Genomic DNA, 13975 nt, shown 5'->3' with positions numbered 1-13975 from the left:
GGGCTGCCATTGAGGAGATGATGGGGCCTGATGTGGAGGAGGAGGTCTGGCTCAGGCCAGCATCCCAAGTTAATGTTGAGGACGATGAGGGGTCTGTGTCTGGGGATGTTGGGGTGGCAGAGGTGGTGGGTGGGTCAGACTCAGGAGAAGAGTTGTATGATGAGGATGATGATCGGGACCATCTGTATGTGCCTCAGAGTCCGACCCCGGAAAACATGTTGTATCGTGTGTTTAGGTACTAAAATCTGCGTTCCCTCCCAGTAGTGTTGGGCGAACAGTGTTTGCCACTGTTCGGGTTCTGCAGAACATCACCCTGTTCGGGGTGACTATATAGCAGACTATATAGCATTGTGTTTAATGCCACTCTGTGTACACGGCTCAGCCACACTATATAGCATTGTGTTTACTTCCACTCTGTGTCTGCTGGGAACAGTAGTACACCGCTCACCCGCCACTGTATAGCATTGTGCTCTGTGTCACTGCTGACAATAGTGGTACACCGCTCACCCACCACTGTATAGCATTTCTGTACTGCCACTGTACTGCTGCCAGTCAGCGTGTACTTTAAGGATAAGTGAAATGAGGAAGAAATCCGGTGAAAGAGGGAGGGGCAAGGGAAGAGGTGTTTCCCCTGACGGTTCACGTACAGGCCACAGGGGAGCACCCAAGAAAACCCACTCAATACTGCCCATGTTGTCCAGGACAACAACCCTCACAGATCCAAAAGAACAGGACCAGATAATTACTTGGATGACCTCTCAAGCGTCCAGCAGTGGGTTAAGCAGCACCAGCACATCACGCACGAGGTCCGAGTCCTCAGCCAGTTAAAGTCTGGGCTTTCTTTGAAGACTGCACTGAGGATGTTACCATGGCGATAGGTGTGCAAGACCCGCCTGAGCAGGGGGAAAAGTATTAACAACCTCTCCACCACCAGCATGAGCCGCCACATTCTATCCAAACATCCCACTCTGTGGGCAAACGCGGCAGGACAGGGTACCACCAGCAACACTGCCTCCCTTGGGTTCACCAGACTCACCACCAGACCCGCCTCAGCAGCAGCAGTAGCCCAGCCATTGCGTGGTTCACAACATTCACAAACATCAGACGATGCTGACACTGTCACTTTCCGGACTAGTGCTCTTGAGGTCTCCCAGTGTTCATCAAACACAACAACCAACAGCCCTTCGGTGTGCAGCGCTACGGTTGAGTTGTCTGTCTCTGAGATGTTTGAGCACAAGAGGAAATTGCCAGCAAATGACCCCCGGGCCGTGGCAGTAACAGCCAGCCAGCATAGCCAAGCTTCTGGCCTGCGAAATGCTGCCATATCGAGTGGTGGAGACAAACAGCTTCAAGGGCATGATGTCAGTGGCCATCCCACGTTACGTGGTTCCCAGCCGCTACCACTTTGCGCGCTCTGCAGTGCCTGAGTTGCATGAGCACGTGGTCAGCTAAATAACCCGAAGCTTGAAGAATGCCGTTGCCTGCAAGGTTCACCTCACCACTGACACCTGGACGAGTGCGTTCGGCCAGGGTCGATACATCTCCCTTACCGCGCACTGGGTGAACCTTGTGGAGCCTGGCAGCGATTCCTCACCTGCTACGGCGCGGGTGTTGCCCACGCCGCAAACAGCTGGATAACAACAGCAGCACCTACCTCTCTGACTCCTTCTCCTCCAACGCATCTCAAAGCTGTACCTCATCCGGAAATGCTAACCCAGCACCAGCAGCAGTAGGATCGTGGAAGCAGTGCAGCACAGCTGTTGGCATGCGTCAGCAAGCGTTGCTGAAGCTGATCTGCCTTGGGGATAAGCAGCACACAGGGGAGGAAATTTGGAGGGGAATAAAGGAACAGACGGATTTGTGGCTGGCACCGCTGGACCTGAAACCGGGCATGAAGCTAGACACCTGGCACGAACTGGCAATGTACGCAATAGAGGTGCTGGCTTGCCCGGCAGCCAGCGTTATGTCGGAACGCTGTTTCAGTGCTGCCGGAGGCATCATCACAGATCGGCGTATCCGCCTCTCCACAGAAAATGCAGACCGTCTGACTCAAATTAAAATGAATCAATCCTGGATTGGAAACGACTACGCAACACTCCTGGACCCCAACCAAGTAACATGACCGATGAACATCTGGGATGGTTTAGCGTTTCCGGTCCCTGTTTATTGAACCTCTCATCTGTATTACATTTATGACTGCATGGCGGCAAAAAGCATTGCTGCTATATCCGCACGCTTTTTGTCCTCATGCAAGGCCTGGGTTGTTGTGTCTCACAAAGCGTGGCCTTCTCCTCCTGCGCCTCCTCCTGTTCCATCACGTGTGCTGCTGCTGCTGCTGCTGCTGCTGGGTTACCGTTGCCGGTCCCTGTTTATGGAACCTCTTATCTTTATTACATTTATGACTACATGGCGGTACAAAGCATGCTATCCGCACGCTTTTTGTCCTCATGCAAGGCCTGGGTTGTTGTGTCTCACAAAGCGTGGCCTTCTCCTCCTGCGCCTCCTCCTGTTCCATCACGTGTGCTGCTGCTGCTGCTGCTGCTGGGTTAGCGTTGCCGCGTGGTCCCTGTTTATTGAACCTCTTATCTTTATTACATTTATGACTACATGGCGGTACAAAGCATGCTATCCGCACGCTTTTTGTCCTCATGCAAGGCCTGGGTTGTTGTGTCTCACAAAGCGTGGCCTTCTCCTCCTGCGCCTCCTCCTGTTCCATCACGTGTGCTGCTGCTGGGTTAGCGTTGCCGCGTGGTCCCTGTTTATTGAACCACTTATCTTTATTACATTTATGACTGCATGGTGGTACAAAGCATGCTATCCGCACGCTTCTTGTCCTCATGCAAGGCCTGGGTTGTTGTGTCTCAAAGCGTGGCCTTCTCCTCCTGCGCCACCCTCCTCCTGTTCCATCACGTGTGCTGCTGCTGGGTTAGCATTACCGGTCCCTTTTCCTGGAACCTCTTATATGTATTACATTTATGACTGCATGCCGACAAAAAGCATGTTACCTGTGCAAAGAAAACAGACATTTCCCGCATTTAAAAGACAGTTTTCCCTTTGAAACTTTAAAATCGATTTTCTCAAAAACTATAAGCTCTTTTTGCTAAAATTTTTTTTCTTCTTGTACCCACTCCCAAGGTGCACATACCCTGTAAATTTGGGGTATGTAGCATGTAAGGAGGCTTTAAAAACCACAAAAGTTCGGGTCCCCATTGACTTCCATTATGTTCGGAGTTCGGGTCGAACACCCGAACATCGCGGCCATGTTCGGCCTGTTCGGCCCGAACCCGAACATCTAGATGTTCGCCCAACACTAGCTTTCATGCAGCCAACTTTCAGTTGGCTGCATGAAATAGTTTTTTTTTTATTTAAAAAAAAACCCTCCCGCAGCCACCCTGGCGATTTAATCAGAACGCCAGGGTGGTTAATGAGCAGTGTGTTCTGTTCTTTGGAAAGGGGAGGGGTGATCCACTCATATCTTCATGCTGTGGGAACTTTGAAGTGACTGATAGGCATCAGGAGACAGCATTCTGACCAGACAGACTGACACATCATCATCATCAGGGGACAGCAATCAATCATCCCGTGCAATAGCATTGTTAAAAGGGACCTAAACTCAGAACATCCTCTCTGCTCTAAAAGATGCACAACAGCATAATAACCTTTAAACAAAAAACATTTCTTTGTTACAGCTGATACAAATCCTGCAATAAATCTGCAGTGTGTCTACTTACTGCTTTCATGGAAGCAGCCATAGCGTTATCATCCTGTGCTTACAAATTAGCTGCTCTGCCAAGGCAGCCAGCTGAGAGATCAAATTACAACTTGTTATTAGTCACAGTTGAGTTCCAGGCTAAACTTACTAAACACACACAGGGTGCATTTCTCTGTTTTCCTTCTGTCCTGTGCAAGAGTTCAGGTCCTCTTTAAAGTGAACCCAAGGTGAGAGTGATATGGAGACTGCCATATTTATTTCCTTTGAAGCAATACTAGTTGCCTGGCAGCCCTGCTGACCCTCAGCCTCTAATACTTACAGCCGTAGCCCCTGAACAAGCATGCAGCAGATCAGGTGTTTCTGACATTATTGTCAGATCTGACAAGACTAGCTGCATGCTTGTTTCTGGTGTGATTCAGACACGACTGCAGCCGAATAGATCAGAAGGGCTGCCAGGCAACTGGTATTGCTTAAAAGAAATAAATATGGCAGCCTCCGTATTCTTCTCACCTCGGGTTCACTTTAATAAGACCCTAAGGCTTTGTTCACATTGCGTTCCGCTCACGTTAACGTTGTGCTTTTTTCAAAGCAATTTTTTTTTATTCCCGGGGCTTGGGTGGGCATTCCTTTTTGTGAAAAGCGCTATTCTAAGCGCTTTTCCCGAGCATTTTTTTCAGTTCACTCCCTCACGCAAGTCAGGAAGTGAACTCTTTGAGCGTTTGCGTTTTTCCTCTACCTTCCATTGAGGCAAAATCGCCCCAAAAATTGGTACAGACAGCGCTTTGCACACGACCTGCGCTGATATGAACCGTCTCATAGAGATTCCTTGCACAAGCGTTTTGTGGGCGATTTTAAGAATCGCCTGCGCTTGAAAAAAGTCCGAAAATGCCCCTAGTGTGAAAGAACCCTAAGGGCCCATTCACACTTGCTAAACGCAAAACGCTAGCGCTTTTGCTAGCAATTTGCTCAGGCGATTCTTTGCATTGTATGCAAAATTGCCATTAATACTTGGCGATTTTTTAGCGATCGCGTTTAGCACTTCTATAGAACTGAAACGCGATTGCCGGTATATCGCCTGAAAATGGTGCAGGCTGCACGTTTGCGTATGGTGATTTGCGTTAATCGCCGGCGATTAACTCAAATCGCCCAAGTAAGAATGGGCCCATGGGGTATTATTGCACTAATGCTTTAAAAAGCGCTTGAGCGTTTTGCCGAAATCGCCGGCAAAATGCTCTAGTGTGATCGAGCCCTAACTGAGACTATTTACAATGACCGAGTGTAAAAGTGATGTTGCCCTTTAAATGCCAGAACAGCTCATCCCAGAATGTTATCTTCAATAAAGCGCTGTGATCCCATTGCTCCACATTGATGAATCAGTCCAATAACAGCGGATTCAGCCAGTGGCGTCGTGCGTCCTTGTCACTGCAGAGTTTTTACTTTATTTCTCTGGGAATGTTGTATTGCGTTGCTCTTTTGAGAAGCAGCCATTGTGCTGCTTTATGGAGGTAATAATACAGAATGATCACTTTTCCGGCTGCAGTCTGGTACAGTCTGCTTTCTTTCCCAGAAATATTTGTCAGCTCTCGCAATCGTTTTGTCTTGTGGTCTCTGAAGTCTTCGGTTAGAAGCGGGTAAATACTGGGCTTGTGCTGCACACTGATGGCCGAGAACACTAGACATTTATAAAGCATGCTCTACTTCTATTAGTCGCTGACAAATTCACCCCTTCCAAAGCTGGTTCACATTGGGGCGATTTTTCAGCGCTGCTACGATGTATCCTATTTGTTATAATTTAAGTAGGCCTCAGTTACTTGGCCTGAGTTTTATGTAAAAGGCTTGTCCGCAGTGTATGCCTTTAAAATAAATAGAGGTTTTGTGATGCAGGCAGAGGCATCTCAGGGTCTGCGTGTAGCAGAGGATACACGCAGATACTGAGAACATGTTCCTAAAAGAAGGCCATTGGACTACTCTGACCTTAACACTACACCACAGGAACAGAAAACATTGGCCATATTTACTAAACATCCACGGTCCTGCATATGGGTCAAATGCCTCATTGATTATTAATCAAGTAGGTGTGTATGATGACACCACGAGTGGGTCCAGCAATAATCTGGTCTAGGGGGTGGCGAAGATGATGTCATATTTAACTCTTTCCTAGTCAGTATAAAAGGCTGAGGGAGCTACGAGAGCTCACTTCTGCTTCTTCCTTCCTTGACGCTGTGCGACCAGATCCAGGAAGAGTCGGCTCGACACCTGGCCCGGGTGTCGCCGGTAATGGAGCCGCCGGCGGGACACGGAGAGGAGCCAGGAGGACGCCGGGGGACCTCGAGGCCTACGGTGGGCTGGAGGGAGCCCCAGGTAAGTGGCATTTTTTATTTTAACCTACTGCTCAGGTTCCCTTTAAATGTCTAAACCAATGTGTGGCCAGTTACGATATTCTAAAACTGACCATGAATACAAACTGCACTTATTTCTAGGCATGATCAAAGATTTGCAAATTCTTCCGAATTTGCAAATTTATGCAAATATTTATGCAAATGTATGCAGTTTAAATGTATGCAGTTTGCAGTTTAAACTGCATACATTTGCATAAATATTTGCATAAATTTGCAAACTCGGAAGAATTTGCAAATCTTTGATCATGCCTAGAAATAAGTGCAGTTTGTATTCATGGTCAGTTTTAGAATATCGTAACTGGCCACACATTGGTTTAGACATTTAAAGGGAACCTGAGCAGTAGGTTAAAATAAAAAATGCCACTTACCTGGGGCTCCCTCCAGCCCACCGTAGGCCTCGAGGTCCCCCGGCGTCCTCCTGGCTCCTCTCCGTGTCCCGCCGGCGGCTCCGTTACCGGCGACACCCGGGCCAGGTGTCGAGCCGACTCTTCCTGGATCTGGTCGCACAGCGTCATCACGCCGGCTGATACAAGTCATCACGCCGGCCGACGTGACAGTCCTGCGCATGCCAGGTTTTCTAACTCTAAACCGCGCATGCACAGGACTGTCACAGCGGCTGTCGTGAAGACACGTAGCGGCCGGCATGATGACGCTGTGCGACCAGATCCAGGAAGAGTCGGCCCGACACCCGACCCGGGTGTCACCGAAACCGGAGCCGCCGGCGGGACATGGGGAAGGAGCCAGGAGGATGCCGGGGGACCTTGCGGCCTACTGTGGACTGGAGGAAGCCCCAGGTAAGTGGCATTTTTAATTTTAACCCACTGATCAGAGTCCCTTTAATTTTTAATAATACTAAATTGAAAATAACATTAGTGCAGCACTAATTAAAACTTTATAGAATTAGTGGAATTTAACATAAAAAAAGTGTACTCCCTCTAATCTATAGTACATGGTATTTGGGCTTCATACTATTGTGCTGGTGTGAGGTAGGACATTCTCCTTTGGTTTGATCATTCAGCAAGTATATGACAATGGCAGCACAGGACACGCCTGCACAGTGTGGTTGCACTCATTTACGGAAGAACTGTGAACTTTCAGAAGGTCTCAGCGGTAGATCGGTTTTCTCGAGGAGGACATGGAAAGGATTCAGAGGCTTCCTTTAACCGAAATAAGTATGTGATTTCCTTTCCCTTTAAAGTTACAGGTTAGCTTTAAAGAGAACCCGAGGTGGGATTTAATGATGTTAGTGGGGCACAGAGGCTGGTTGTGCACACTATTACCAGCCTCTGTTGCCCTATGGTGTGCCTCCAGGACCCCCCTGCGCTCTGCTATCCCCAGCGCTGTGCTAGCGAGGCTGTTTACATGTGACTGTCTGTCAGCGCCGCTCCCCCGCCTCCTCTGTATCGGCGCTACCCGCCCGCGTCCCTTACCTCCAATCAGCGGGAGGGAAGGGACACAGGCGGGTAGCGCCAATACAGAGGAGGCGGGGGAGCGGCGCTGACAGACAATGACATGTAAACAGCACTGCGGGGGGTATAGCGGTGCGCAGGGGGGTCCTGGGGGCACACCATAGGGCAACAGAGGCTGGTGATAGTGTGCACAACCAGCCTCTGTGCCCCACTAACATCATTAAATCCTACCTCGGGTTCTCTTTAAAGCAAGCCTGTCTCTGAACAAATCACGGCAGACAGCATGACTCATCAGAAGGGAGGGGCTGAGGAGGGAATCAGTGGAGAGAATAGGCAGAGTTGCAGATCCGACCAGGCTATGGTTAAGGCCCAGTGCACACTGAGCGCTTTTAGCAGCGGTCCACCAACCGCATCCGCCAGTGAAAACGCTTGGCTAATGTATTTCAATGGGATGGTGCACACCAGCGGTTTGAGTTTTTTTCCGAAACGCTTCTGAAAACCGCAGACGTGCGGCAGGAGGCACGTTTGCGGTTTTCAGAAGCGTTTTGTCCTTAATGAAAAGTATAGGAAAAACCACAAACCGCTCTGGAAAAAACTACATCAGATCGGTTTTCCAGACGTTTTTGTTACAGAAGCTGTTCAGTAAAAGGTTTACTGTAACAATATATGAAATCTGCTCCACAACACCGCTCCAAAAAACGCTACGCATGTTTAGAAATCATCTCTAAACATGCCTAGAATCGCTCTGAAAACTGCTCCAAAAACCTCTAGCGACAATCTGCTTGCGGTTTTGGTGTGCACTGGGCCATAAAATCATTACCTTTCAGCCAACTGCTGGATTATAAAAAAAAAAAAAAATATATATATATATATTTTTTTTTTTGCACGATAAGAAACAGCAGCAGTACCTTTAGCTTCATGACAGGGTCTCTTTAACACATCTGCATAGTGGAGAAATGCTGGACTGGATAAAGGATGTTTCAATGTCTCAGCAACAAGGGTGAAGGGACGCTGCAAGTTACAATAAACACAGTTATCATGAATTCTGAAAAGCAGACTATGGACTTTACAAAAGCATCAAAGGGCTGAATCCACGCAGAATAATAATGGTTCCATAGGACAAGGCTGAGCATTGTGTCAGACTTGTAGCGTTTGATGCTTTTCTAAAGCCCGCTGACTGTTCTGCCGCATTTCTGATAAGTGTTCTTGTGGTTACTAATAAGATCCCTTGACCCCTTGTGACCGAGCCATTCAAACTTTCTTTAGTCACTTCTATGTTCTTCCATACCAGGGATACATTTATTCACACTATTTACTGTTATATGATATTGTTCTGGTTGTAGTCATTCAAGTACATCCATTTTCTTTTGTTAATCAAGATTTTATGATAAAGGCACCATACACCTTTGCATTTAAATAGTATAAAACTCAAAAAATCTCTCTCTATATATAATAGAGTAAGTGCCTCAACCTTCAAGCAAGAAGAAGAAGTAGCGCCCTGCCCCCAGGGCCGGTCCAAGCAAGAAGAAGGGGCTGGTCCAAGCAAGAAGAAGAAGTAGCATCCTGCCCCCAGGGCGTGCCTCAACCTTCCTGCAAGAAGAAGAAGTACTTTATTTTACGTGTGCTCAAACACCAAGTTTAACCCCAGCAAGTCTGGCTTTGCAAATCTGGCCTAATTGGCTATTCATGAGGCAATGCTCATGCAAATATGCATTTGCTTTTGCATGCCAAACTATGCAGGGTCAAAAAACCAATACCGCAAAGCGGTCGCCCTGCGGGAATTAGTTCATACTACATTAGCACTATCCAGGAGCGCCACGGGGAGGCTTCCCAATGCCCCCATACAACCGGGGGGACCGCGGGGTTCCAGGCTCTCTCACTGCCTGGAAACCACAGCGGCACCCCGGAGGGGGAGGCTAGGTGGCGCAGGCGACCCCCCCTCAAGCATGGCCAGCGCTGGGGAGAGCCGTCCGCACCCACCTCCCAATATTAAAAACGGGCACTTACCTTAATGTCCATTGCGTTCTGCTGCTGCATGACGTCTTGAAGCGACTGCGCAGTTCGTATAGCCGCGAGTGCGGCTGCGCAGCTCTAACTCCTCCTCCAGTCCTGAACTGTGCAGGCGCGGCAAGACGTGCGGCGAGGCTGGCGGACATCCTTATTGGGGAAAATCAGGACAACCTGAGGGATGGGGTCGGGGCCGGAGCATAGGGTGTAAATTGAAAACAACCCGCAACAGAATGAAATGGAGGATGCGGATGTCGTCCCCTAAGGCTACAACTACCAGCCAGGTATTTAACTTTTTATCACAGTGTCGATTCGTAAGTCCTGGAGGGGAAGCGCAGATGGGGGACTAGACTGACTTCATGAACATTCACCGCAATGTACTGGAGTGTATTCAGTCACTGACAACTGTATGTTGCTCTCTCCACAGTTCCATCTTTTCATTCCCTAACAGTGATAACCTCAAACCGACCCCATCTGCACAACTGTGTCTTTCAGGAAGTCTTCACGCATTAATAATTATGCGGCGTATGGTACGCCGCGGGTCGGCTAGTACATTTTATTTTGCTATTTAACATTAAACACACACACACACACACAAAAAAAAACTAAAAGGAAAAGACTGATATTATGTTACTGAAAGACATGCTGTTTGCACATTGCTAAAGCTGATTAATAACATAGTCAGTTTACAGGACAAATTATCAGATTGTCTTGTAATAAAGTAATTGCTGTGCAAAAAAAGTAGTAAATGTCCTCTGCTCCTCCCAGATACAGCCGAAGCTATTCTGCAATTTTAGCTTTTAAATTAAGTAGAAGTTATAATATTAGGCTGGTTTCACAGTGGGACGTTACAGGCGCACGTTAGAGCAGCCTGTAACGCAGCCCAACTCACAGTAATGAAAAATCAATGGGCTGTTCACAGTGCCCACGTTGCGTTACATTGTAACGCTGGATGTCCAAAGGGAGTGCAGCATGCTGTGTGTTATATGTGGTTTTAGCTGAGTTAGACTGTTTGCACATGCTCAGTAAGGGGAGAGTCGCTATTGTTCCTAGCCCCATGGCTAATTAATATTCACTGCACTGTAGTGCTGTCCAGATCATGAACAATTCGGACCTTTGTTCCGGATCTTTTTTGTAAGTCGAATCATCCGGATCATCACAATGAAGGATTCGGTTCACATTGGATGTCTGGAAGAAACAGGAACTGCAGCTTCTGTGCACAATCTTCCTGCTGCATCTCTCCCTTCCCCATTAGCACCCTCAATGTGCCCTCATTCTCCTGCACCTCTCACTCTGCTGCACCCCTGCTTCCTGCTTCCCTAGTAAAATGATTTAAAGAGTCAGTTCAAAGATCCGGATCTTTTCAATCATCCGATTGCAATCATCCAAATCATTGAAAAGATCCGGACTTCCAGGATAGCACCAAGATCCTCATAACGCGGCTCAATCTGACGTCCAACTTCAACACCACCATGCGTTGCGTTAGGGACACGTTATGCAACCTTAACGTCCCCTAAAACGCAACGTCTTGGTGTGAAAGAGGCCTTAACGCTTCCAGTATTTTGAAAAACATTTATATGCATATTTTTTGTTATTAGTTTTATGCTGTGTTTAATGCTATAGAGCATAGATGGGATTTGAGTTTCATCCCACTTTAAAGAGGAACTCCAGTGAAAATAACATAATAAAAAAGTGCTTAATTTTTACAATAATTATGTATAAAGAATTTAGTCAGTGTTTGCTCATTGTGAATTTTTTTCCTCTCTCTGATTTACATCCAGGCATTTATTACATGGTTACATTTTTACCGCTGGCAGGTGATGTCAGCGGAAGGAGATGCTGCTTGCTTTTTTGGCAGTTGGAAACAGCTGTTATTTCCCACAATGCAACAAGGCGCCCAAAGTGTGATGTCAGAACCATGGTCCTGATATCACACTGTGGGAGGGGTTTCACCACAATATCAGCCATACAGCGCCCCCTGATGATCCGTTTGAGAACAGGAATAGATTTCTCATGAGAAAGGGGGTATCAGCTACTGATTGGGATGAAGTTTAATTCTTGGTTATGGTTTCTCTTTAACTGCATTTAGATAAAGTTTACTAGATTTCAGCATTGGGAATTTAATGGCAGTTAGTCAATGGAAATTAAGTAGTTAATGGCAGTTAGTATTATTTTTTCTCTCCAAAAAAAGGCCTAGGATTATAGGAAAAAGAGCCACACATGAATAGTAATGTACAGCAAGCAGTAATGCATCCTTTTTTTCTTTCTTCAGACATCTGCTGTATTAGGCCTCATTCACATTAGGGCCGTTCTGTGCAGTTTTCAGAGTGCATTGCCCTGTGCGATCTGCAAGGTATTGATTTTCCCATGTAATGAAATGTAGCTGGTTCACATCTATGCGCTGCGCTGAGCAGCGTTACATAAACGTAGTGTTGCATGTATTTCTGTGCGTTGAGCTGTAAAGCGCACCTCAATGCAAGTGAATGGGTGCGCTTTTTTAGCGCATACAAGCGCATAGAAGTGCATGCATTGTTTACCCCTAAATGAAAAAACACATTTTCACTTAAAAACAAAGCTTTTTGACAACTGCTACAATAAGCAAAACACGCTTAAAAAAAGAGCACCGCAACACACTGAAACGTGCACTAAAGCGCACACAAACCCATGCTTTTTTATAATGCGCTTTTACACATTTCTCAACGCACCCAATGTAAACGAGGCCTTAGTTAAATGGTCCAGCCGGTTGGATCAATGACATCAATCCGTTTCCAGGCTGTGCGTTTATAGTTTGCATCACAGTCCGCATCCTCTTTTTTTCTTTTTTTTGCATGCTTTCATTTTGGGACCGTTGTGGTGTGATTGAACAACAATTGCATCAGAACGTCACGGAAGAAGAGTGAAAGGATTCCAAATGGTTTGCCTTGTTCTATCTTTAAAATCAGCCATAGTCCACTAAGACCGAGGTGTCTGCTTGTGCGCGGTCTGCCCCGGAGTCAGCATCGCGTCATCCAATCCATTACACTATAATGTATTTTTATTTCACATCTTCAATCAGATGTTTATTTAAAACCCTACTTAAGTTTTGCGTTCCCCACTCGGGGGGAATAGAGAGTGCTCTCAATGTCATTGTAAAAGCCTGTCGGCTGTCACCGGCCTCTCTTTCTCTTCCAGGGAGCCCTTGAGACGGAAGGTTAGATATTTTACTCACATTTTTTTTTCTTTGCAATTTCTTTTCAAGAGCATTGTGTAATTCAAGAGGAAAAAAGCGAGCTATATCAATTTAACTTTCCGACAAGGATTTATGGGGTCAAAACTTCCCATTTTCCTTGATGGTCGACCCGAAAAATGCCTTCTCGGATTGTACGTTGATGTGCTTGCTCACTGCGGATTTGGCTTACGTAAACTCGCTAAGGGGCATAGGTGGCTTTACAGTAAACCTGTGTCAAAAATGTGCTTTATAAACTGAATGCATTTAATGAGTCAAAATAAGGATGCTTACTGTAGACAAATACTGTATATGTGCTCTGCATGGTACAACCAGGACTAAAGGATATTATGTACAAAGTAAATCAGTTCTCTCCAATGCCAATGTCCGACAATGAAAGGAGGAAAGGTAGCATCCAGTGCAGCTCTCTCAGCAGTGGGATTTGACCAGTGTCTGTATCAGAAAAAGTCAGGGCCGGCGCTCCCATAGAGGAAAAGGGGGCAATTGCCCCGGAGCCCCCGTCCTCTGCAGAGGCCCCGCCCTGCCGGCCCTGCTAAATGCCGCCCTTGCTAAAAAGCTGCAGGAACAATTACTCACCTCTTCCAGCAGACAGCAAAGTCCGGGCACTCTTGCCGGATCAAAGAGGAATTAGAGGACAACATGGCAAGACTGTGCCGTCCACCGGAAGAGGTGAGTAATTGCTGCTGCAGCTTGTTAGCAAGGGCCCCGGGGAGCAGAGGTAATCACCGGGAAGAGTGGGGGGGGGGCTGTTTGGGCAGTGGGACCCCCATTCAATTTTCCCCAGAGCCCCTTAAGCCGGCCCTGGAATACGGAGATAGAAGAGAGCACCTCTATGGTGCAATACCTTTAATTCAGTTTGCAAATTGCAATAGAAATGCACTTACAAGATCACATAAATTTGCAAGCCTATCTCACATGCTCAATGTTCCAATCCTTGGACGTCGACCATGGTCAGCGGGGGACATCAACAAGGGTCCGTGATAGGTCTGGAGTCCAGGCAAGCTCCGTGTGCTGGGTTATAATGATAACGTGTTTCGACACGACGATGTGTCTTTGTCAAGTCCTGACAAGCCTGACTTGACAAAGACATATTGGCGTGTCGAAATGCGTCATCATTATAACCCAGCACACGGAGCTTGCCTGGACTCCAGACCTACCATGGACCCTTGTTGATGTCCCCCGCTGGCCATGGTGGACGTCCGAGGAGTGGAACATTGAGCAT

This window comes from Hyperolius riggenbachi, chromosome 9 (assembly GCF_040937935.1).
Source record: "Hyperolius riggenbachi isolate aHypRig1 chromosome 9, aHypRig1.pri, whole genome shotgun sequence".
NCBI lineage: Eukaryota > Metazoa > Chordata > Amphibia > Anura > Hyperoliidae > Hyperolius > Hyperolius riggenbachi.
This window is presented reverse-complemented; position numbering follows the sequence as displayed.